General features: G+C 42.0%; 1 protein-coding gene across 3 annotated transcripts in view; it reads right to left on the bottom strand.

Moving 5' to 3' along the window:
* The window catches only part of MBP (myelin basic protein), a 115,532-nt gene extending 91,712 nt beyond the window's left edge, over positions 1-23,820 (bottom strand). The window contains exon 1 of one of the 3 annotated variants that reach the window (XM_080581091.1): positions 23,649-23,820. The gene's annotated coding sequence lies outside the window, so the exon portion shown is untranslated. Of the gene's footprint in view, positions 1-23,168; positions 23,565-23,648 lie in introns of those variants that run through there. The other 2 variants (XM_080581093.1, XM_080581092.1) reach the window with 2 other exon arrangements.
* Between the last annotated feature and the right edge of the window lie 1,115 nt (positions 23,821-24,935).

Below are 24,935 nucleotides of genomic sequence, written 5' to 3'. Positions count from 1 at the left end.
AAAATTTGCAAGAAAAAATCCAAATAAATGCATTTACACTTGATTTCAAAGCTGAACTACCTCAGAGCAGCTTTTCCTCTTTCCCTGTGGAAGACAGCTCATCTCTCATTGCCTACTTTGCGACCTAAGGAAAATACCAAGTGGAATACAAAACCAGAGGAAACATCTATCCAGGAACGTAACGGCACAATGTTCCAAGTCATTTATAGAAACAGTAATAATGATAATAATATCAAACGATCTGCAATGCACATACCTTTAAGTAAACAGGCAATGGAGCTGATGTAATACTTGCAAACTAGAACTCTGCTCACTGCCCAGCCTCACCTTTCTCTCCCTTGTTTCTGTGGATTAAAGCTCTAGGAACAACTGCCCTGGGCTCAAACACCCAACACAGTGGGCCCCCGCTCCTACACTGCCACGGTGGAGAAAGATACATATATATAGACAAACCATATTCTGCCCCATGGTGTGAAACTAAGCCAGATAAACGTTTAAAATCCTTTGCTGGCAAGTGGAAAGAAAATCAGCAACAAGTTCCACACTGCCACAAACTAGCTGTAGCAAACGATAAGGCCAGTTTTCTTCCCAAGTGTCTGCACAAAGTAAGCACAATGAAAAACCAGCAAAACAATAAGCTACAAATTCCTGTGTAGAGATGAAGATACTTCGCAGACAAAGGCACCAAAATATGTTAAGAGTAACAGAAATGGAGAAATATGTAAGTGGTTCTTTGGGAAAAAAGACTTTCAAAAACTTTGATGTCAATTGGAAGTGGAAGCATATAATGCAAACTGTTCTGTATGTATCTGATTGGGAAGTGGCAACATGAAATTAGAGGGGACAACATGCAGATCTGCAACGATCAGAGCAAAGCACCAGCATACGCAAGCCTGGAAACATTAAAATCACTCCCAGCAGCAAAAAGAAAGTCCTGATTTTTCACTTTACACTCAAGCAGAAGTCTGCCGTACTTGATTAAAAACTGAGACCATGGGTCATTTTCACTTCGGAATGCAAGTACAGGCTGCTGTTAAGACTTAAATACCTATTCTCTGATTGCTGCTGTTCTGAGAAAGCCACACTGCACCGTTTGTATGTGTGCTGATCTTCATGAGATGAGTTGAGTCACTGACTTCAATGGGATTACTCACTGTACAATCTTTGTAGGAACTTGCAGCCAAGTATTCAAAAAATCTGAGATAGAAGAGGATTTATTTTCTTTTTAGTCATTTTCATAACGTTCAGGTTGCCAGACTAAGCATATACTGAAGCAGCTGCTCCTGGCAGTTATTAACAAATGTCAGTCAACCCATCAACATCCTTGTTTGCAGATGAGTCCATACGTGCTTTAGCACTGATAAACAGCCACAAGAACAGTCTTGAAGCTCCAAAACAATGAGAAAACACAACTGCCGTAGAAATGCAGCAACCTCCATTGAATCAGATGTGAATCAGATCTAACAATAAGCTTCCAAAATAGGCCTGAGCATGAGATCGAGCTTATGACCGCAACAGCACGTGCCCTCAACCTTCCTAGTGAAATCCAGCAAGTTTTGTAATTCCTGCGAGATGAACGATTCTGCATATGACCTTAAGTCACAAAATGAGAGGGGACACGGGGAAGATCTGCAACAACCAGAGCACAGCACCAGCTGCCCAGGCAGGCACCGCAAGCTCTACCAGCAGAGCTGCCCAACAGCCTCCACACCGCTCCCCCTGCCAGGAGCCAGCTGAATCAGCTTTGCTGCCAAAACCCTAACATTACCCGGTCACTGCCTGCTGCTGAAATCACTCCAGCTATCCAGGCTGCTTCAAGTGATTCTCCAAAATAGCGCAGGGATTTCGCTTGGGGAAATAAACTGCCTTCTCCCACCAACTCACCTTCCTTGGGGAGTCAGTCTAACAGGTGGCCTGCGGGAAGCTTAGGCCAAGCCTTCTTTTCTGCCTTCTTCAGGACAGGAAGCTGTATTCCAGCTAGAAACAGTGGAAACACCACCTCAGGACAGACACCTCTCTTTGCTGTCTGCTAAGTGTAAAATTAAAAGATGAACAAATACAGAAAGAGACGGGAAAACTCGGTCCTGCATATCACATATTCACAAACAATATATATATATAAAAGTGTGTATGTTTGATTAAAATTGATTAAATTGTTTAAAAATAGGGTTTTGTAAACATATATCATCAGATGAATTTTGTTAAACCCCATTCTAGCCTGACTGTTGAAATTAAACGGATATTTGTACTTTGAAAGAAGAGGTTCTGAAGAGGTTATCTCCCCATATACACGCACTGTCCTACAGAGAGGTTTAAATTTCACTTCAGAATTTCCCCTGAAAGGCAGAAACATGTTCCTCTAAACTTTGAATATACCAAGAAACAGATTGGTATCATTTTTTTGCAGGTTACTCTGTTTTAAATGCAAAGTACCATTTTCTTACTCACTGAAGGGAACCTGATAAAAGTCCACTACTTGTAATTGTCAGACTCTAAAGGGTCTCTTTCTCCTGTAACATCTCACCAAACATCAGCTTTCCGTAATCTAAATAAAAACAATAAATTTCAGCCCAGGATCTTGTTTACAGTGACAGCTAACGAATCACAACAATTCAGGAACTACAAGAGGCTAGAAGCCAATGCACCTGGTGCACCTTTATTGAACATTAATGGTTATTTAGCTTTAAAACATACAAACTACCTAATATAAGTCACAGGATGCTGCAAATGGATTGTTAAATGTTATCCTTGAAGAGCAATTTAGTTATGTAAAATAGGGGTTCGATCTTACCTCTTCCCACGCACTTAAGTATGACTCAACAGAACTACACCTAATAATACAGGTATGCAAGCGCTTACATATTTACAAGTATCAGCTCATAATTAGTACCTTGTCTAGGAACATGTATTCACCACACACTGATGCTGGTGAATAATGGTGCAGAGCTGCAGTGCTAGATACATTTACCGAGTGCTCACGGTCTTACTCATGTATGGGAAGAGTCAGCATGGAACATAAAAATATTTCAGGAATTTACTTAAAACTTTCTGCTAAATTAATTGATATTCTCATCTGAATAAAACTGTATTTTACTACTACATCCAGATCTTATTAAACAAAAGAAAGCAGTGTAGTTACTGTTAAGAAATGTCCAAGTTCTGTCTATTTTTGGTAGCCTTCTAATGCAGACTCTTAATGACAAACTTCCCCAGCAGTGACATGCAAAACATTTTGTTTCACCAGTGTCGGGTCCAGGTTACGTAGCCTCCTGGGAAGCAAGCCGACCTACTGCCCAGCAGCTAGTTGGAAATGTTGGAGTGCTTTCTAGGCTCTCAGGGTGATGTGCATCTTTAGAAAGAAGCCCTTCACTTCAGCATTTTTTTTCAAAACAGAATGAGACCCTGGGCACACCTAAACTGATTCTTCAGACTTCCCTCATCATGGTCATCTGGGACTCCCATGTACCAAGAAAGAAAACAAACCTCTGGCAGCTTCAGGGGAGCGACCTGTAGCTAACTGCATCAGCAGCCACAGCCAGAGTCAGATGCAAGCAACCACATAAAAGTAACCCACCTCATGGGCAAACTGCTTCCTAGGAATCCATCCCTCTTAATTCAAGTGTTAAATTCTTTTGTGAAATATAACATTTTATATCTTACAAGTTTCATCATTATTTCACATAAATTTAACTTTTCATTACCCATGAAAGTATGTAATCCCTGCTGGATCAAACCTTATTTCACTTTTGACTTCCACAATGCTATTTCTCTAAGGAACCCTTCCTGAAGGACAACCAAATTATTCCCCATATACATGTCCTTTGTCAATGGCAAAAACCAAGATTATAGTGGCAAACTGTAATATTCAGATAAGAGAAATCACCAGCTGTAAGTACCAATACACGCATTTAAATTATGCTTGCACAGTGCCTTGCATAGTAAAAACCTGTCCTTCCTGGCTTATGTAGGCATTACAGCAATTTTTATATTTACAGGCAGCTGTATGCTCTTTAGCAAGGACCCTAGACCTAGAACAGCAACCCTCTAAGAGAAGGGTCAAGTTCTGAAACACCCGAGAAAAGACTCCCTCGTGCTAGTGCAGTATCTCAGCCGTTTCGGTACACCTCATCCATCATTGCAAAAGATACCAAAATTATTTAAGTATCAGTACATTTCATGCAAGCATTACGACACTGGAGAAAGGCTACCACGCTGCAGTGGAATATATTTTGTGAAAGAACACCAAGTTATTTCCTAAAGCTGCCACAGGGTAAGCACAGCAGACGGTACACAAGGTATTTTTTTTTTTGGTTTGGTTCTTTTTCTTGATCTTTTCTGACTGCTTTGCTTACACTTTTCCCTCTATCTCTCTTCAACAAGGATATTGCATTGTTTTTGTTTTCTTTAAACACATGTAAATTTCAGGAATTTCACCTGAGGACAGTCCAAACTCAATTACAGACAGCAGCCTGTAAGAACAATTATAGTGAAATTTCTAAATCATAGATATTTATTTCCTGTAGCTTATGCTTCTCTTTTTTTTCCCCCTTCTTTCTTCTTTCAGCCCACTCCACCCTCTTTTCTGAAACGCTGTCAGCCTCATGTTCCCCATTAGGAATGAGAAAATAGATAGTTTTAGAACAAATTTCTCAACGGGGCTTTTCTGCCTCCCTTCGTGAACAGAAAAATGCTCACCTGGCATCACTTAGCACATGCCATTATCTGTACTCCCTTGTACAAACACAAATCCTGAATGTTTGCGATCAGACGGCATTAGCCACATGCTCACTGTTTGTCTTCACTACACCAGGATGGGAGGAGCGTCGAGAGCTCTATGGCAGCAGCCCCCCTGAAGGATCAGAAGGAAGATTCCTTGATCACCTCCACTTTAGGAGAGAGGCCAACACGTGTGATGGGGATGCTGCTGCCACCCCAAAGCTCCGGGAGAGGCACAGGTGCCCCCACAGGTCCAAGCCCCCAGCCACACCATTCCCTGTGCCTGCTGCTCCCCCACAACACCCGCACGGCAAGGGCTTTGCAGGGGAGCTGCTGTATCTGTCCCCTGGGTTTTCACTGAGACCCTTGTGCCTCACAGCTGTTCCTGACCTAGAGAACAGAGAAAATCACACATCTGCCTAGTATCGCACCCCTCGAGCCTGATTCAAAAAGGAATTTTTGCCTTATTATGAAATTAGAATTGATTTGTCTATTCGCATTTCATTCACTAATATCAACAGGTTCATTTAACTTGCTATGTGCTGTCTTTACTGATGAGCAATACACCTTCATTTTTCACCCTTTCAGATAGCCTACTGAAGAAAAACAAAACAAAGCAACAACAAAACATCTATTTTTTTCCCCCCACACTGGAGGAGTCTTTAGGTCTGCATGGCATACAAGACCTAGGAGCAAGCACTGATTTTTCCCAACCCTCTGAAAATGCTCAGGGGCATCAGCATGGGTGTTTGTTCCTCAACACTTGCCTGCTCCAGGGACAACGTATTTTGCCACTGAATTAAGATAAATCCTGAGGGAAAATAAAAATAAAAATAAAAATAAAAATAAAAATACAGAGAGAATAGCTAAGTACAAAGATGCACCACAACCTCATTCTGCATACAGTGAAGACCTGGTGTAAGCTCTTAAGACCAGCACTTTCCACTATCACTACTCCTAAAGCGCTATGTATCTCCTTTAGGAGTGTGCCTGCAGCAGTGGACTTCACCTCTTGACCTGAATGAGTCAGCAACTGAAAGACGTACTTGCCCTAAATGCTAAAATACTTAGAGAGAAACCAGAACACAAGGAAACGTAACAAAAATGTAACATTAAGCAGGAAAACGAAAAAATGAACAATGAAATTTGATTTCAAATGGTAGAGAATTTCAGGCCAAAATAATGATCTTATCAGTACAACAGCAGAAAAAGGCAAGGAGCAATCAAGAAATCATGCAGGCAAGTATCATTATGACTTACTTGCAGACTTTCGGGTTTTGAGATTACAGTATTCTGAAATCAGAGAAGACCTAACATTTATTTTCACAAAAAAATGGAGAGACACCACGAAAATCAAAACAACATACATTTGAAGACTCACATTTTTATCGTGTGTCTACTTAGAGAGACAAGAAGTCCTCTCCAAACGGTGAGCTGTATGTTTTCCCTTTACAAGCGAGGCTTCCAGCGAACACAGCCACTTTGATGCTCAGCGTCTCGCTAACACACGGTAGCAACTGATGACAAAATGCACACCTGCAGCTCCGAACGCACGTGAATCAAAGGCACTGCACGCTGGCTCTTATCTTCTCATATTCGACTGACTGACAGACGGGACAAAAAGATGATTCATCCTCTCCAGACACCGTTAACATTGCTGGGAGAAAACAATGAACCACTACACCCTTCTCATTTAAATAAGCTTAAAAAAAAAAAGGACACTGCCCCACCTTTCCCTCCGTCTGTTCTGACTTCACACATGATCTACCTATCCATACTGTAAACATATCGGCCGAGAGTCGGGTTTCCTGTAAGTGTTCCTCTCTTACATTTGGCATAAATATAGATATTACGAAAGGCTCTGACTTTTCACCGCACTCCCAGCTGACTCCCTCTTGGCTCAATCTGCTGCTATAAAGCCATGTCCCTCCCTTCCCATAAGCACGCTGCCAAGGAGGCACAAAACCCAATTTGTCTTTTGTGACATGAAAATATCACCCTGAACAATATATATGCTTATGTTCCTCACTTTACGTACTATGTTACTCTCTTTTGCGTTCTCTTTCCTAGCCTGATTGCCTGAGCATTCGTGCATAAAATTATGAAAGTAATTTTGTTTTTAAATAGCTTGATGGAAACTTAGTCCCCAAGTTTTTGATCTGTGTGTGCTTAAGATATGTATGTAACAAGACTCAAGGGTCTTGTGACAACCTCTAACAGGTTGTTATTACCCACAGTCTATTAGCATGTGCAAAACAAGACTCTCCAGCTTGAAACCCTTTGCTGTGCAAGTTGTGACACCTCGTGAAGCTTCAATGCCTATGTACAAGATGCTCTGCTTCTACATCAAGAAACTAACTCCAAAGCCAAAGTGACTTACAAAGCTGTAGAGAAGCTATATTTGTGTGCTCATGAATGCCTATCTGGCAGCACTACCACGACACTAGTTTGGGATTTTCTCTGTCAGTGATACAGTGGGTTGCTTTCCCTTCTGGACAAAGAAAGCAAAAACACTTCTTGCCAACGACAATTGTATATCTGAGAAACAAACAAGTTTACCTGCTTCTCAAATGGAATTTCAGCCTGGCTACTTTGGGTTTTCCTCGCTGAGGTCAGAAGCTGAGCAGGTTGCAGTCACTAAGCCGTGAGGTGTTGCACTTGGAATTTTAAATAATTAATGAGTAACAGCAGCAGCCCTGACGCTGCAATCTGCGTGAGAAACCACTTCAGTCTTTACATCACCCTGATACCATTATTGTAGCTGTGTGCTTCGTCATGTATACTTTAAAGTACTTTTGTGCTGTGTGCTTCATCAAATATAGAGTACTTTTGTGCCTCGCATTCGAGAATTGCCTCTTTTTTTTCTTTTTTTCAAAATCTTCAATTTCATGTACTAAATGTAGCCTGTATAAAGGTTGGGAGAGCCGTGAGCAAAGACAGCATAGAAATAATTATTACTGAATTCCTACTGATGAGAATAACAGGTCCAGAAAAAAAAAATTCTATTTGAACGCAATGATGTACGAAACGTACACAAGACAATTACTTCCCCTTCTTTCATTAAAATCAGATTGTTTATTTCAAGTTAAAAGGAAGACAAAGGAATGTGTCAGGCCAAACACTGTTGCTTGTCAGGATTGCTTTCTATTGCAGTTCTGCACTTATGTCAAATCATATTTTATTCACCGTAAAAAACAACAGCTAAATCTTGCGACAGGTCAGTGGAGTAAGAAAATCTGTGTTTTAATAAGAAGCTTAGCAGCATATTCATTTTAAAAGATGTTTACCAAAATACAACTCAAATTCACTCCATGATTAAAAGCTAAGTAATCTTAAAAGGTATATTCACAGCACCCATCACGCTATCATCTTAATCTTGAACAAGTTTCCTTCGTGAGGTATAAGGACAAACTTTTCTATTTTTACTGTTAACTGAATGTTATTAAAATAAGAAGAAAATGTTTCAATTATCATCATTAAATTTGTAACAGGGTCTGCAGCCCTCAGCCAAAAAGGGTCTCATTATGCCAGGCAGCATGTGAAGGCAGATGAAGAACATTGCTTCCCTAAAGCTCCTGCAACCTCAGCACACAAGACACACGTTCAGGAGGTAAGCCTTCCTCTCATATTATAGATACAGCACAAAGGCAGAGATAAATTACGCCAGCCGTGATAACATGCCTAAGCAGCTTCACCTCATTTTACACCAGAACCCTGTCGAAATACAGCAACGAGGTATTTCTCTGCTCTCCGAGGTGTTATTTCAGCAGACTTTCTCAGGCACACATCACGCTAACCATCAGGCCCGGGCTTATCACGAGGCAGAGCAGAAACCACAGTAACCCCTCTCTGCCTGCCTTTATTTAAACAGCCAGAGCAGGAGGTCATCCGTACCATTAGATAACCAGCTTGTGATTCGCATACTCACACAGGATGTGGGAAACCAGGGAGCATTTCAGAAGGTACTGAGGGGAAAGATCAGTCTATGGGTTGATCACAGGATAACTGTGAGTCACCAACATGATCTGGCAGGGGAAAGAAAAAAAAAAAAAAAGACAGACCTATGTTGTATGACGAGGGGGTATTTCCAGTCATGATAGGGAAGGACTGATGTCATCACACAACACACACGTATAACCTCATCTGAATGTAAGGTACAGCTCTGGTCAGCCATATCTAACAGCAAAATTTTTCTTTTTTCATAGTAGGGACGATGGGATAATGAAAGCAATAGGAGCCTATTATACAGGGATAAGACTAAAAACCCATGACACGTCACACCTAAAAGAAAAACAAGGTGGAAAGACAGTGTTGGAAGAGGAGAAAATATATCCTGCCCGTGTATAAATCCAAGCTGCAAGTCGGAGTGGCTCTGAATATCAGAAGAAAAGGGTCTGGGGAACCAGGGGAGAGTAGACAACTAACTACAACTACTTTCAAGATAAGAGACAAGAGCATGACAGCGCAAATGGCAGGGCTCTGGCCACAGCCAAAAAACATCCCCAGGTGACCCAGGGGATTACCTTCACCTGAGGGTGCCCATTTCAGCCAGCACACCTGCTTTGACTGAATTTCTTACTTTCCCAGCTCAGACAGTAACTCCATATCTAACCAGTTCCCATCAAACCTTAGCTCACCCACAGCACTCACAAGAAACAGCAGCGTGTAATGCTAAAAGGGAAGTTGATAACGCAAGTTGTTTTCTTTTTATGATACCTGAATAAAAAACCTGTCATTTAACACATGAATTATCAATGAGTGAAAACAATCAGTCTTTTATTTAAAGTAGCATCTTGCTTAAAAGAGCTCTTACTGGAATCGTAAGTGGACAGTTTGCAAGCAGTGATACAATACTGACAGTTTTTAACTGTCAGTATGTACACTATAAAACAATAACTACTTTTTTTCATTGTTGTTTTAACTGGAAATCTGGCTATTTTAAGTTAGTGTTTGTGATCAACTTGACTGTTGCAGATGCAGCCTTTCACTGCCAAACACACTGGGGATGACCCATGTACCAGTCTCTTCTAATGCCAGCCCTGCCCAGCTGTAGTCCCTAATCTTTAATAAGTGGAATTTTAAAATCTTACCATGATTCTGGTTGACCAAACTTGTCCTTACTATGTTAATGTTACAGTTTTAATCACTATCTTCTTTTAGTACATCCAATAAGTTTAATGTATTACCATTTATAAGTATCTATTAGTAAATCCGTTCTCACTGTGGTATTTATCGTTCATTTTGCAGATGCTCAGTGTCCAAATATATATGTATAAATATAAATAAAACTATGCTAAGAAAGAAAAAAATGTTTTCCCCATCTCTTATCTTGCAGCACAAAATATTCACTCAAAAAAAAAAAAGAAAACCAAACCACCAAACCGACCAAAACATTGCCCCACCCCCAAACCACAAGCTTCGTACTATCTGGTAAGGATGTTTAAAAATGTAAGCTAAAAGCACAGCAGGCTTCGTCTGTTTTTAAAGTTAAGCAAAGTGGAAAGCCATTAGCACCAGAACTGATTTTTGTTTGTTTGTTTTTAAACACAGCTGCATGCAAACATTTCATCAGTTTGGAAACATCAGAGGTCACTTAAACTCACCGCTATATTCATTTAGTAATGCACAGATACATCCCACTTTTGCCAGCTATGTCATGTGAACAGCCTGTCCTGAAGCACTCCAAATGACATTATGCATTAGCTCTCTGCTCGAGTGGAGAAGTGCTGCAGATCGTACCACGCGGGCTCTCTCCAACACCACATAGGAAGAGCTAATAACAGCAGGTAATAAGGGAATCAGCGGGACAGGGATGGGTACAACATCAGTACCACACACTCCCAACACGGCAGAAACAAGAGAACTTAAAAATGTTGCTCAATCACTATTTTGCTCATTTAAAGTCACAGCACTCCCACCGTGCTGCTTGCTTGTTCCTTTGCTTACCCTTTGCATGCCCACAGCCAAGCCAGGAAGCACCACTTTGCACGATCGGGACAGCTTCTCTGACCTGCATCCAACCTTATAGGCATGGTATTGCAAGAGCCTTCTTTATGACAGGCTGAAGTAAGCTCATGTATTTTTTAGTTTTATCTAATGATAGCTGAATTTTCAGGAACTCAAGTGACACCAGGCTATATAATTTGGTATTCTGTGTAAAGTCAAACCATTAGATAAGCAATATATATATATTATAATAAGCTATTACTGTAAAAATACAGTAAGCCTCTTAAGAGTTGCAATGTCAGTTACCATAAAGATAAAAATCTTTTCAATAATTTCGAAATACGGGGGTCCCAACCACGTACAACTAAGAATAATTTCAAACGCTTCTGAATTGCAGCAACCTTTAAACACTGAGAATACTTGAACTGTAATTGACAGGCACCTTATTCAACTGACACTGCAGGAGAAGGTTTCGCACACATGGAATGCAATTAGAAGCTGGAATTGAGTCAACATGCCCAAAGTTAATGCCTCTCTCAATCAATAAAAAAATGATTCAATACCACAAAAAGACATATTACGCAATAATCTTTCTATCTATTTAAAACCAGCGTGAAAACAAACACAGCCTCAAAGTCTTCTTGCACACATGCAGTACATTCAGAGAGAGATGTGAAGATGGACTTTTTGAAAAGTCATCTGGCTGCACTCATTTGGGTGGTCTTTTCTTTTGCAAGCAAACCCAGCGAAGACAACTGCATTACTACGCACCAGGAATACACTGCAAAACCAGCTTTCAGGCTTACGTGTGCCAGTGCTATTGCTGTAATGCCTGGGTGATTATGAAATTATTTAATTGCTCTCTTTCCAAAGCTCTGGTTAGTTCTCTCAGGTTAAAGTACAAAATTGGCCAATTGTGAAATGCCTTTAATCAGCTGGCCGTCTTCAAACATACCATCATACCAATGCTTTATCAGCATGTTAATCTTTTATCCATAGAGGTTAATTTACAAAACTTGACAAGAAAATGTGATTTTACACTTCACAAATAATTACAGCGTGAAAAACAAATTCCTAAAACATAAGATCCATTGATAGACAGTAGAGATAAAAGTAAGAACTCATGTTTCTAAGATGTACTCCGGAGGTACTATTTACTTTTTAGCAAGATTTTTCCCTATATTCATTTTCCAGTTTAGAAGTCTTCACTATATAATAAAATAAATGATTACACTAAGATTTTGGGATACATGTAATATACCTCAGTTAAAATACTGAAGATTATTTGCGTTCTACTATGATTTTTTCCTAAAGTATTAAACTCTTACTGAAAATAAGCACTATTGAAGGGATTAAAGAGCTAATTTCACATGACATTCAAAACATATTACGAAAGCTGTGTTTCAGATGAATTCACTGCTGACAGGATTGTTACTAGAATGTTTCTAACTGCAAAACATAACTCTTCTTACATTCAGTTCAGCTACAGGTCCTGAAGAAAAGTTTCATTAAACATAACCTTACTCCCAAGAGGTTATTCAGATATTAAATAGTAACTCAGTGGCTACAAATGAATATCTGAAACATAAACCCATACAGCATAAAGCATAAAACTAAGGACTGCTATCATCATGTGAGGAAATCATTTTGGTACACGATGGACTACGCGGAGTAATCACTGTTCACCAAGAACAGGTAAAGGCCTGAGCCTGAATGGTCTGAATCAGAAGGGCATGCGGTGCCAACACGAAGCTCTGCCAAATACTAAATTCCCCAGTAAACTGTCATGAACTCTGCTCAGCACCATACAGTCAGGCTAAAACTGTCTGCTTCTTACTAGAGTTGAATCAAGCGAGTCTCAGTTTTACTGTGGGTCTTGCAACATGTGAGGTTGGCTGGTGTTTTCCAAAGATCACCTGGCAAGTTATGAGTAATAAGGGAATATCAAATGGCGAGTAAAAGAAAAAAGTACCACATGACTGGTGAAGTTTTAAACGTCTATTAGAATGCAAATAAAGACTTTCACAAATCCTCTCCCTGACACATACACGTGCATTTCTTCCTATTGTCAACCTAATAGCAAGATTTATGGAACTAAACCAACGCAGAAGAGAATCCAAGCCAAAGCCCCCTGACTGCAAGCACTCCAAACCAATATAACTGTTAAACTTACTGTCACTTCTGCTGCCAAGTCCCTTTCCTGCAAATTACTCACACATGAGGAGTAGGAATCACTGTAGCAGCAACATCCTGTTCCCAACAAGCACGTTTCCCCAGGCCACACGAAGTCCCGGTACACCCGTCATCACATTCCCAAGACACAGGTGCCCCATCCCGTGACTCAGTTGGCTGCGGTCGGACAACCACGTTGTTCTGTGCTCTCAGAGCCCCAGCCCAACAAAGCCCTAAGGAACCTGGTCTGACCCCATACCTGACCCTGCTTCAGGCAGGAGGATGGTCCGATACTTCTTCAGGTCTCTTCTAACCGGAACGATCCTATGAATCTGTGCTGGACTTATGTGAACACATTACACAGAGCATGCACAGTTAGGAACAATGCAGCCAAGACGACAAGAGTGTAGAGTACAAACGAGCTATGTGCAAGCAGTAAATTGAAATCCTTCATTGTTCTGAGTTTTATGCCATTATACAGATCACAAAAACTGCATAAGCATGTATTTACATCATCGGAACGCATCCTTCAAAAGCATCTATAATGCTACTTGGCTCCCTGAACCAGGAAAACTGAACAACCTTAGCCACAATTAACCCAAAATTCACTGAGCAGCACTACAGTTATAGGGGAGAAAAAAAAAATGAAAAAACAAAACAAAACAAAACAAAAACAAACCAAAAGCTAATTATAAAGAAAATACTACAGGTAAAATACACACCTCATGGCAGATACAACTGTCCCTTATGGTAGAGTGGAAACTGCAGATAAGAAGTCTGAATACGGTGATACTCAACATGTTACCAGCTAGCTGCAGAAAGGAAGGAGCACACTGCTGTCATTGCTACACGCCATTCGTGGTAGGCATGTTTCAGTCTTCTCGCTAAAGCTTAGCAGTTGGAAAAATATAACTCACAAAGGGATGAAGTTTATAAACAGTTTACAATAAAAGGCCAATTAGAAGTAATGAAAAGTATTCTTCAGCCTTTTGCACACTTTCCAGGGGCAAACCAAATTATGACTTGTAGCTACAAGTTCCAGCCTTTATTTAGAAACAATTTTCTTCACGTTGCATTTTCACTTTTTACCAAAGGAGGAGAAGAAAAGAACATTTTGCAACCCGCTATACAAGTCAGCCAAAATTTAAGATGAACTTCTCAATATCCTGTGTTCAGTCGAAGAGCACCTCCTAAAATTCTCTTAACAACAACAGCTTTCCCATGTGACCCCATTAGGGGCTCTTTTCCATTGGACAAGAATGCTTTTCTGCAAAACATAACCCAAGCCAAATGATTGCTTGCCCTCCAGGCAAACTGTGCTAATTCAGACTGTGCTGATGAAAGCTATGCTGGAAGAGAGCTAAGCATAAGCTTCTGCAACAAGCCAGGACAAAGTAATAGTATGTATAAAAGATTACAAAAGCCAAGCCAGGGAGTTTATATTTTTACAGACTACACACTTTGGCTACTAAAAAACCCCTTGACACAATTAGCTTCCACCATCTGGGGAAAAAGTCCAAGAGTAAAAGGCCCAACGAGAGCCAAAGTAAATGATAACTGTTTTCCTCCAAGTCTGTCCCAATTACTTGAGCACTTAAGCTAAAAAAAAACCAACCATGAATAAAACATCACTTCTGTTTTCTTTCTGCTTTGAGAAAAATAAAAGGGCAGTTAACACCAAGAGTGACTTCGGAAATATGAAGATGCTCTGCACATCTTCAATATCACCATTTTTTCTGATATATGAAGCACTCCATGCAACTATAATAATCAGGAGACTATTTCCACAATAGTTCATCATCATCTTTTGGTCTGCCTTTCAGGCACAGGTTTTCTTTGTCTGAGTGGGTTTTGTCCCATCCCGTTCCACACCCCACCCCATTTCATTTCAGCAACATAGAGATGAAAATGCCTGGAATCAAATTGCTCGGTATTTTTCAGTGACCGCTCCACTAAAGATCCAAACTCAAATGGGACCACTGTATAACCTGGTGGCAGATTTTAGTATTTCACATTCTGTTTTCTGCTCCTATTTTAGTTCTCTAGGATGGTGAGAGCTGTCAAAACACTATGAATGCAAAACGATGACTAAGGGTCAGAAAGTTTCAGATTATAATGCTATCATTTTTTAATGGATAAATCTTTGAGGGACAAGTCAATCTCCAAAGTTCCTGCTCTGTATCATTTCATCAGTATTTTATCCTGTACCACAGATCTACCGAAAACCTCATCCAGTTGTTTTCCTTGTTCTGACTTCAGTCTTTGCTGCGATAGGTTTCACTGTAACTGCTCCTTTCTGTACAGAGTTGTGAAACTGTCCTTCACATGCAAAAACCAGCACGTGCGCACAGATCCGTAATTCCGTCTGTACCTTTGTAATATTCAAAGGGACAAACACATAATTTCACTTTAATCACTGCAAGCTCTGAATGTGCTAGCTTTTCCAGTGATATTCCAGAATGACTTTTCACCCTGAGAATGAACAAAATTTGACAAAAGAGTTAAATTAAGGACTGATTTTTTTAAGCTCCTAAGGAAAGAAGGATGTTGATATCTGGGAAATAACAATGATGGAGAAGGATAAGGGAAAAGCACTACAATACATTACACAGCATCACAAAACAATGTTTTACTATTAACCGTGAGATGATGTGGACTTTGATCCCAGAAGCTGATGTGTCTCTTCTCAGATGAGCTGAGAGTCTAGGTTACTCAAAGAATTTGTCACAAACTCCGGGAACACTTCCTGGGAGTGGGTACCATGGGAAGGCAGCAGAAATTCTGAATATATTAGTCAGAAGGAACTGGCTGTGAGCTTGCCTGTGACACTCAGGTTTACACACAGATTTAAGGACAATAGTGGCTGTCACCAGGATCTACAGAATTGCAGCATAAAAAATAAAATCTAGACTGTGCCTCCACCATGACATTAACCCAGGCTGTGCGAAGGCTGAGGAATGAGTGAGATTTGGTCAGTTGTAGCAGACAAGATGAAAGTCATACTGAGGGGCTGGCAAGGAAGAAAATTTGAGGATATAGCAAAGATCACCTCTACTGCTGAACATATTCAATCAGCATTAATTTATGCTTCAGTGGTGTGTCTGGAATGCCAGTGTTGGCCAAGATAATACCTAATCTGCATCTGGCCAGATAAGAGTGAACTGCTTTTACAGATGCCAGTCTTCCCACAAATGCTGTGGAGATAGCACTTTGAACTTACATTACCTTAAAACATCCTTGGAAAAGATGCTGCTTTACCTTACTTCAGTATAGGAAGTCTTATCTAGCAAAGAAAACAGTGCATGTAAATACTAAGCAGAAGGCACAGGATAACTGTCCTTTGGGCTCTGAAGTTATTACATTGAAAACTATAATTTTTCCCTGACACTTTTACAGCAAAGCACCACATGTCCCCAGATAAACCGACCTCGGAGCTGGCTTCTTACCACCACAGCACACCTTGGCAATTCCATACCCAGAAAGGGGCTGATGGCAGATCCCTTGACACAACAGAAGCAGCGGCTACACAGTGGCCTCTGAAAGACCTCTGGATATACAAAGTAATGTTTTCTACCAGGAAAAGCCCATGCTTTCATGGTCCAATTTGTAACTGAAAAAAAAATCGTCGGGACACTGACAGCTATGTAATAGCTGTATCTCAGGGGTTTCTGAATCTTTGGAGCACGTACAAATATTGTCAGTAAGATTACAGACTACTCTCTTGCACTATACAAGTCCTTTATCAAACTTACTCCATTGCAAATAAAGATTACTTTTCATAGACTTGCCTGTATTTACAAGACCACAATCCAGAAAACCAACTGAAAAATGTAGCCAAGTGCTGAGAACATATTATTGTCCTTGATAGCAACATTGCCCCACCTTTTTTCTTGAAAAATCTCCTTCGGAAAGTCAAGGATTAAAAGCAAACATTAAGACCAAGTAAAAAGGTTGCAAACAATGCGTAAGCAGAAAAGAAAATAAAAGAACAGCTTCATGGGTGACTATTAGTAATGATCTCTCACACTGCCAAGCCTCTTTCTTCAAGTTGCTGAATTCCAAAGATGGCTATAACTCATCCAACTGCATTGTTTCACCTGAATTTTGACTTCAAAATAAGCAGGCTGAGAACAAACACATTTTCACACATGATCCAAAGCTCACATGAACCAAAATTCTTAAGCAGAAGCCAAAGACAATACACCAGGTATATAAATAATATAAAATATAAAATATATTTATATTTTATATATAAATAAATATAAAATATTTATATAATATTTACATTATTTACAATATAAAAATATACTACAACTCTGAATTAATTTTAGGAATATCTGTTGGTATATATTTGCTTTGATTTTGTTTTCCCTTTCATTTTCCCTTTCAAATCATAATAGATAGATGTTAGGTTCCCTCAGTTCTTAGTTTCACCAATCTGTAATGGAAAGACTTGAAGTTAAAATTTCCCAGATGTTAAAGCTTCCCCGAAATGTTTAAGAAATGATACTTTAAGAATTAAAATGATAAACTGAGAAATTTTATGAGTATTGGAACAAAATTTAAGGAATAAATAAATTAAAACTGTCTTTTTTTCCAATGTGCAAAACAAACCTAGTACAGCTGATACACTGATCAGAAATGGTTGAAATAAAATGGAAAATATCACTTCTGGACTTCAGTCATCGTGTGTTTCAGAGAGGAGAGGGAGAAGTATTGTCTCTGAATTGATCAATCGTTTCTGATTTATTACTTTGCTTGTTTCTCCCCTTTCAAAGATTCTTCTGAAGCTTCAGGAAAAAAAAAAAATCAATGGCGAAGTAAGGATTTAGAAAACTAACTTCACTACTGAGTTATTTCAAAATCATTTTAGAATGGAAGAAAAAAAAACTGGCTGGAAATTTCCATGTTATTTCTCATTTTTTCTCTCACTTGCCCTTTGTGTGGGCTTTCCTGGGATATGTCCAAGATTTACAGCTATTCCAAGCAGCAGAGCTGGGATTTCAGTTACAGCCAGAAGCCTCAAAGGAATGATCCCACTTTATATTAACCAAGAACCTCTCTGAGTATTTTTAAATGAGCATTTTAAGCTTTTTTTTTTTTTTTTTCCCTTTTCTTCTGAATGAGAGAAACACAGAACGTTTAAATCCAAACACTACTCTTGGGAACTGTTTAAGTACCAGAAATTCTTTAGCCAGAAAAAATTGTTCTCAATAGATTATGAATCTCTTAAAGAATACAGTCGCAGGTTTTATATCGATTTCTACAGAAAAGTTAAACCTAGCATGATCAACCCTTCACTGAAGGGTCAGTCCCTGCAAACCTCTCGACAAAGAAGATGAGGTGTAGCAAATGCAGATGGGGGTTACTGGTATCCTCTGGACATCAAGAAAAAAAGCCAAACTAAAAACAGCTGGAAAAAATCAGGAAAACATGAGTACAATTTGTTCTTCAGAAAAGTTAATGCAATTGCTATTTATCAGCTGTGTAACTGACCTCAAAATTGTTTACTACTATATCCAAAAGCCCATCTGACACAAGGGTTCAACACGGATTATGTTTGGTATTTGAGTGGTGATTAGATGGCAGGAGAGAGCAATTTCTTTATGTGCGACTAATACATGAAAATAACCAAAGAAACAAAGAGAGAAAAATCCCTACTGATTTGAATGAGATAACTAAGTAAAGGAAATCTAAAATAGTGCATGTGGCAGACCCTTTATTTAATGTCACCGAGTACAGAAGCTCAGACATTGTCATTGACTGATTGGGGAAGAGCTGCCAGTAAAGTTTTATGCAACTTTCTTCAACCACAGCTAATTCTCACAGTGCTTAGCATAACTAAGAAAATTTTGTCTGAATTCTTTGGTGGGCAACGCCCCTAGAGAACTAGATTTCAATTTTGTCATTTTAATTTATGACCTGATCTGGATCACTATACAGGGCTCCTTCAGCTCAAATGCAGCATTCGCTCGATGTCTCATCGGGGTGGGAGCGATCTTCCTGCGGAACGATTAGCACAATCAGACCCAGAGCTATGACTGAAGGCTACAGGAACACAGTTAGAATGTAATCTCCACTGAAGTCAGCCACTGCCTTTGGCATCAGTAGCAACTGGATCACTCTCTCAGAGACTAACTTGTTTATTTTACACTTGCTATCTAATTAGGCTCAAATTAAGCAGTTTATGCAGAAGGCTGGGTGCCCCTGAAAATGGGTATTAATGCAAGTAATAAGCAAATAATGTACAGGATTCCAGTGTTATTTGTTTGAAATTCCAATTGTATAAGTTATTTGAGCAGTGGAGCCCTAAAGCTCTTTTTCTTTCTTCTCCTTTCTCTGTTTCTTCTTCCATTAGTTGGTACTTTTATCTTACACATAAAAATCCAGGCTTCTTCACAAATGACAGTGTCCTGCTGATTTTTTTTTCTTGGAAGCACCTAAGAATTCTGGACACCTAGTGGCTTTTACACTTTCCATCTTCAACAGAGTGTTTTAAAGAAACCAGACACACTCCTGTTTTATAGAGCAGTATCAATTGGCTGTATTCAAAACTGCATCTAAACATTCCTGACCTACTGCTGCTCATCACTGGTGTCCTTTACTAAGTGAGAGCCTCACCACAAAAAACATGCTTCACAGCTTCAACATGACAGCTTGCCTGAGAGAAAAATCACCCAGGTAATTAAACACCACAGGACTGGGCACCTCAGCAGTGATCCGGAAGACTGTGCTACCCTTTAATCCATTCAGACTTCATGCAAGATCGGACTGCAAACTTTCCAGACTCCTCCCCCATTAAACACTGGCTAGGCTTTCAGCATTTATTGCAAAGAATACTAGATTTCATCCACATTAGTTCTGACTGCAATTTGCTGACTGTCAAAAAATCATTAAGTTTTCATCTAGATTAAAGAATGAGGTTGCCCAAGGCCTCATTCAGCCTGGCCTTGAACACTTCCAGGGATGGGGCATCCACAGCTTCTCTGGGCAGCCTGTGCCAGTGCCTCACCACCCTCAGACTAAGGAATTTCCTCCTTAAATCTAACCTAAATCTACCCTCTTTTAGTTCAAAGCCATTACTCCCTGTCCTGTCTCTACAGCCCCTGACAAAGAGTCCCTCCTCAGCTTTCCTGCAGGCCCCCTTTAGTTACTGGAAGGCCGCAGTGAGGTCTCCCCAGAGCCTTCTCTTCTCCAGGCTGAACAACCCCAAGTCCCTCAGCCTGTCTTCATAGGTTAGGTGCTCCCGCCCCATGATCATCCTTGAGGCCCTCCTCTGGACTTGTTCTAATAATTCCATGTCCTTCTTGTGCTGGGGACCCCAGAGCTGAATGCAGTACTCTACGTGGGGTCTCACGAGAGCAGAGTAGAGGGGGAGAATAACCTCCCTCGACAAAAATCGAATCATTTGAACACTTAGAACTTTTGCTATTTATGCTATGAGTAGTATGAGATGTGGATTTCAGTTTAATCTGTATTCTCTCAACAGTTTATAATGAAAGTGTTTCGTTAGTCATAACAATCATGTAGCAGAGTAATTAGAGCCTAAACTATAATGATATGTTCTATTTGATGGAATAAATAACTGAAGTGGCTATTTCAGCCGTATGAATAATTTATATAGAGTACTGAATAAAAACATCGCAAAAAGAATAAACAGGAAATTTGTGCATATGCAGCGATAGTAAGACTCAAGCACCAATTTTACAAATTCTGTGTTTCTCCCAGCAACACTGAAAGAGATCATTGGCATTCCCCTGGGACAATTTGCTCTCTTGCCTGATCCTACCATTTACCATTCCACACGCATTCACTTCTAATCCAACACATCACTAACACGCATATTCTCAAACTCTAAGAGCTGGATAGAACTGGAAGCCTGTCCCACTTTTACTACTGATACTTGAGGTGCCCAGCATCAAGCCTTGGTTGGTACCATGCCTTGAAAACAGACATAGCGCTTCTCAGCACATGCAGGATATCTTGAGTCTATGATTTTTATAATTCTAACTAGCTTGTCTGTAAAGAGGATGCAAGGCCTCAAGTGACTAGAAATATAAGCATTGCATGGGAGTTGAGTTTACGAGGAATAAAGCCCAATGCAAAAACAATTTTGTCTTGAAAATTGTTTCATATTTTTAGCTGTTTAATTTTGTGTGTTCGTGAAAATTTTAAAGTAACATACTGAAATCTCTATCACCAAGCAAATGGATTGCGGTGGGCCAGAGCTTATCACTGTGATGATGATCAGTCAGGTTATAAACATTCACTACTCTATTCCTAGTTATCACTGCAGATCTGGGGCTTTGAGGGGTTGTATACTTTTTTATTTTTAATTGTACAGCACGGTGTAAATATAGTATGAATACTCAATTTCTGTTATTAATTCTCTAGTTAACATAAATCCAGTGAAGATGACAAAATTTAACATTTAATTCACTGCTTTCTCCCAGCTGGGTGAAAATGAATTTGAATCTATTTCATTAGGATGCATTAGAAGAGCATAACTGACTTGTTTTTTTCTTTTCTTTTTTTTTGTTATAAATAACAAGCTTTATCTAAGATGGATTACTTCAGAGTCTAATGCTTGAACCCTACTTGGTATGTTAATATTTATTAATGCAACTTCTTTGCACTGGCTTTTAAAAGCTAGAAATTGACTTTCAGCTGTCTCATTAGCGATCAATAACATTTGTAAAGGTGTCCATCTGGTTACCTACCTCCTCCTTTCTATTCCCTTACTAGAACCTTACATGGGTTCAAAAGCTACCGTAAAAAATCAAAGAAAAAAAACACACGGTCTGTCAAACACGAAGGCAAGACTTCAGCCCGAGGGAATCCTTGATCCACAGGTGCCTGGTCAGGGCCCTGAAGGGGAGCACCACGTCAAAGCCCAACCAAGCATGGCCTTCTTGCTCTAGGCACCTGCCCACAGAAGCTCTGCTACACCCTGGCGTGGTATTTTTAATGTTCTCGTGGGCATTCTTCAGAACAATTTTAAACGCATACAGGCAGAGCCGGTGTAGAATAGGAAAATTATATATAATCCATGATGCTTGAGAGTTTTGACAGGCTCACAGCAGTCGTCATTAACTGCTCTAAGACCATCCAAGTCTGTTTCCTCAGCTTGGCTGAGGACTGCCAGCTGCCAACTGTAATCAACAAATCATTAACGTAAAACAAGACCATTCTCCTGCTCTGTTATTATTTACCTCGAATGACAGGGAGCACTTCATCATCCTTCCAGCCAGGGATTTCAAGCCTTCATGCACAATCACCTCACAATTCACAGTTTAACTTGTATGTATCTGTGAACCAGTAATACTCTATAGACATAAATTATATGTAGTAAACTCAGCGTTTTAGAAATAACTACTGGATACAATACAAATTAAAAAGTGCAACATACACGGTGTTGGCCCTAATCACCTGAGACCCAGTTGTGGTCCTACTGAAAAGGGGGAAAGCTTCGGTTCCTCAACAATAAAGTCTCTTGCATTATCTTCAGATCTTCTAATTTTATTATACCCTTTGCTTTCACAGTTTCCTGGTACTTTTATAAAAATCAACCACTTTCCAAACGTAGCACCTGATATACCGAAGGATAAATTTGATGCTAACAGGAAACACTGTCATGAGCGACCTATTTAAAACTACAAAGATACGCGGTTACATTCTTTCCAGGACAAACCGTGTAGCGATTTTCCAAAAGTCCCCGCGAAATAATAACAGAAACAATAATAAAAACGTACCCTAAAACTGCAGGCTTTGCTAACCCCACAGCCCGGCGACACCACAGACTCAGAGTTATTTTAAACACTGCCAAACCCTACACACGCAGAAAATAAATAAATAAAAATCGCACGGCCCGAGCACACCCGGAGACACGCACCACAGGCACGGCAGCTTAAGATAAGTCATAAATAAATGAAAATAAAGCAGAAGGGCGAGAGATCTGCCGGCGAGGGAGAGGCCGGGCGCAGGCCCAGCCCCGGGGGCGCTGACAGGAACCGGGCGGGAAGCGGCACCGCGCAGACACCGCGGCCCCGGTCCCAGTTTCGGTCCCGGTCCCGGTCCCGTCCCCTGTCCCCGGTCCCCGTCCCCGGTCCCCGTCCCCTCAAACTCCCTAGGCAGCCCTGGCCGGGGCCGGGGGGGCCGGGGCCGGACCCGCCCTGGGGGCGGCGGCGGGGCCAGCGCCTGCCCCGCTCCTCAGCCGCCCTAGGGCGCCTCGCCGCGCAGCGGGGCTGGCGTGAAAAGCAGAAGTTCGCTGGGTTTTGCTCCAAAAACTCCGCGCACGGCCACGATGTGAAAGCGGAACCCCCCACGGCACCGACCTGAGGGCCTCCAGCCGCCGCAGCCGGTCCCGTCCCCCGGCTCCCCGGGCCGGGATATGTATGCAGCGGGTGTCCGGGCGGCCGTGCCCCGCCGATCGCTACCGGGCTGCCCCCGGCCGCGCGTACCTGTCCCGCCGGCGGAATGGCGAGGAGGAGGAGGAGGAGGTGGAGGAAGGAGCCCGGAGGCCACCTGCCGCCGCCTGCCTGTGGCCGAGCCACCTGTGCTCCGCTCCAGGTGTCCCGCAGCGCCGCCCGCTCCTCCTCCGAGCCCCGCTGGGCAGGAGGAGGAGGAGGAGGAGGGACGCGGGGCACCCGGCAGTGAGGAAGAGGAGCGAGCCCAAACGCTGCCCCCCGCCCGGGGAACCACCTCCTCCTCCTTCCCCGCAGCGCAGCACCGCGGCGGAGTCCCCCCCGCTCCCCTCCCCTCCAGGAAGGAAAATAAAAATATAAATAAAAGCAAAACCGTAAACGGCAACGCACCGGCGTCTCCTCCCGGGCTGCGGCGCTCCGGGGGCTTGCGCGCAGCATCCGCCGAGGTGCGGGAGGCAGCCTGCTCCCGGGCAGCCGTAGGGGCGAGCGGGGCGACCTCCGAGCCGAGCCGAGCCGAGCCGCGCCGCGCCGCGCCCCGGGGGCGTGCGGCACCCGCCCGCTCTCTTCCTCCTCGTCCTGCCCGGTCGCGCCCGCGGGTGGCCGGCTCGGTTCCCCCTTCGCAAAGCCGCCCCCGGTACCTGTGCCCGAGGTGTTCGCCGCCCCTCCGCGCACGGCGGCCCCGAACCAGGAAGAAGCGGCGGGCCGGGGCAGCACCGTGCCCGCACCCCGTCCGCGGGGCCGGCCGGGAGGCTCTGCCCGCTCCGCCCGGGGCACCGACACCCGGGGGGCGAAGGAGCCCCTCAGACGGGGCCCCCGGGTCAATTCGGGGAGAAGGGGGCGAGATCTGGGGGCACCGGCCTTCAGCCCGGCTCCGGGGGGTGCCCGCCGCGGGGGTGGAAGGGGAAGGGGACGGGGAGGCATATAGCGGCGGCCCCCTCAGGCCTGACAGACCCGGGCCAGCAGCTCGCCCGCAACATGCGGCCTAACGGTGTTTTAAAAAAAGTGGAAATAACAGAACAAAATAAAAAGCCACAAACAGCCACCATACCAAAAACCCAAACCAAAAACCAAAAGAACGCAGCCATTTTAGTCCCAAAGTCTTGCGCCAGCAAGTGTGAGTAAACCCTGGTCAATCTGAGGCCATTGGCGTAACTCGCTGGCTCGACAGTCCTCACGGTTGTAATGCAGGCCTGGCAGTGCCAGATGTGCTTCTACTGTCCCATGGCATGGTGTCACGTTAGCCTCAGACCCACAAACTTGGGCCACATTTATGGGGAGAAGCTCAGAAGCATGAATGGTCAGGGTAATATTTTGGCGGAAGAGAACAGCCCTTTAAATTTTGTCCGAGATTGGGGAGAGCCGATCACACATACAGATGTTTGGGGCAAATGATAGTTTCCATCCTGTTCAAATGTGATTTTTTTTAATTTATTTTTTATTACTTATGCAAAAATAGGAAGTGAATTTATAGATTTTTTTTGAAGAAGTTGCTTTATTTGGAAGGTTCATTGGCAATTTCTGTACTTATCTGTTGCACCTGTCAAGTGCCTCATATTTAAACCTCAACAGATGGAGAGTTATTATGTCAACTACCCACTAACTCCACAATATGTAAATCTTTTTGGGGTTGCTATTCATCTTTGAAGATGGAGGAGGTTTAAGAAAATATTTTGGGCC

Source organism: Anser brachyrhynchus (genome assembly GCF_964034855.1).
Source record: "Anser brachyrhynchus genome assembly, chromosome: 2".
Classification (NCBI taxonomy): Eukaryota; Metazoa; Chordata; class Aves; order Anseriformes; family Anatidae; genus Anser; species Anser brachyrhynchus.
The sequence above is the reverse complement of the archived record's forward strand: the minus strand, read 5'-3'. Positions and strand labels throughout refer to the sequence as shown.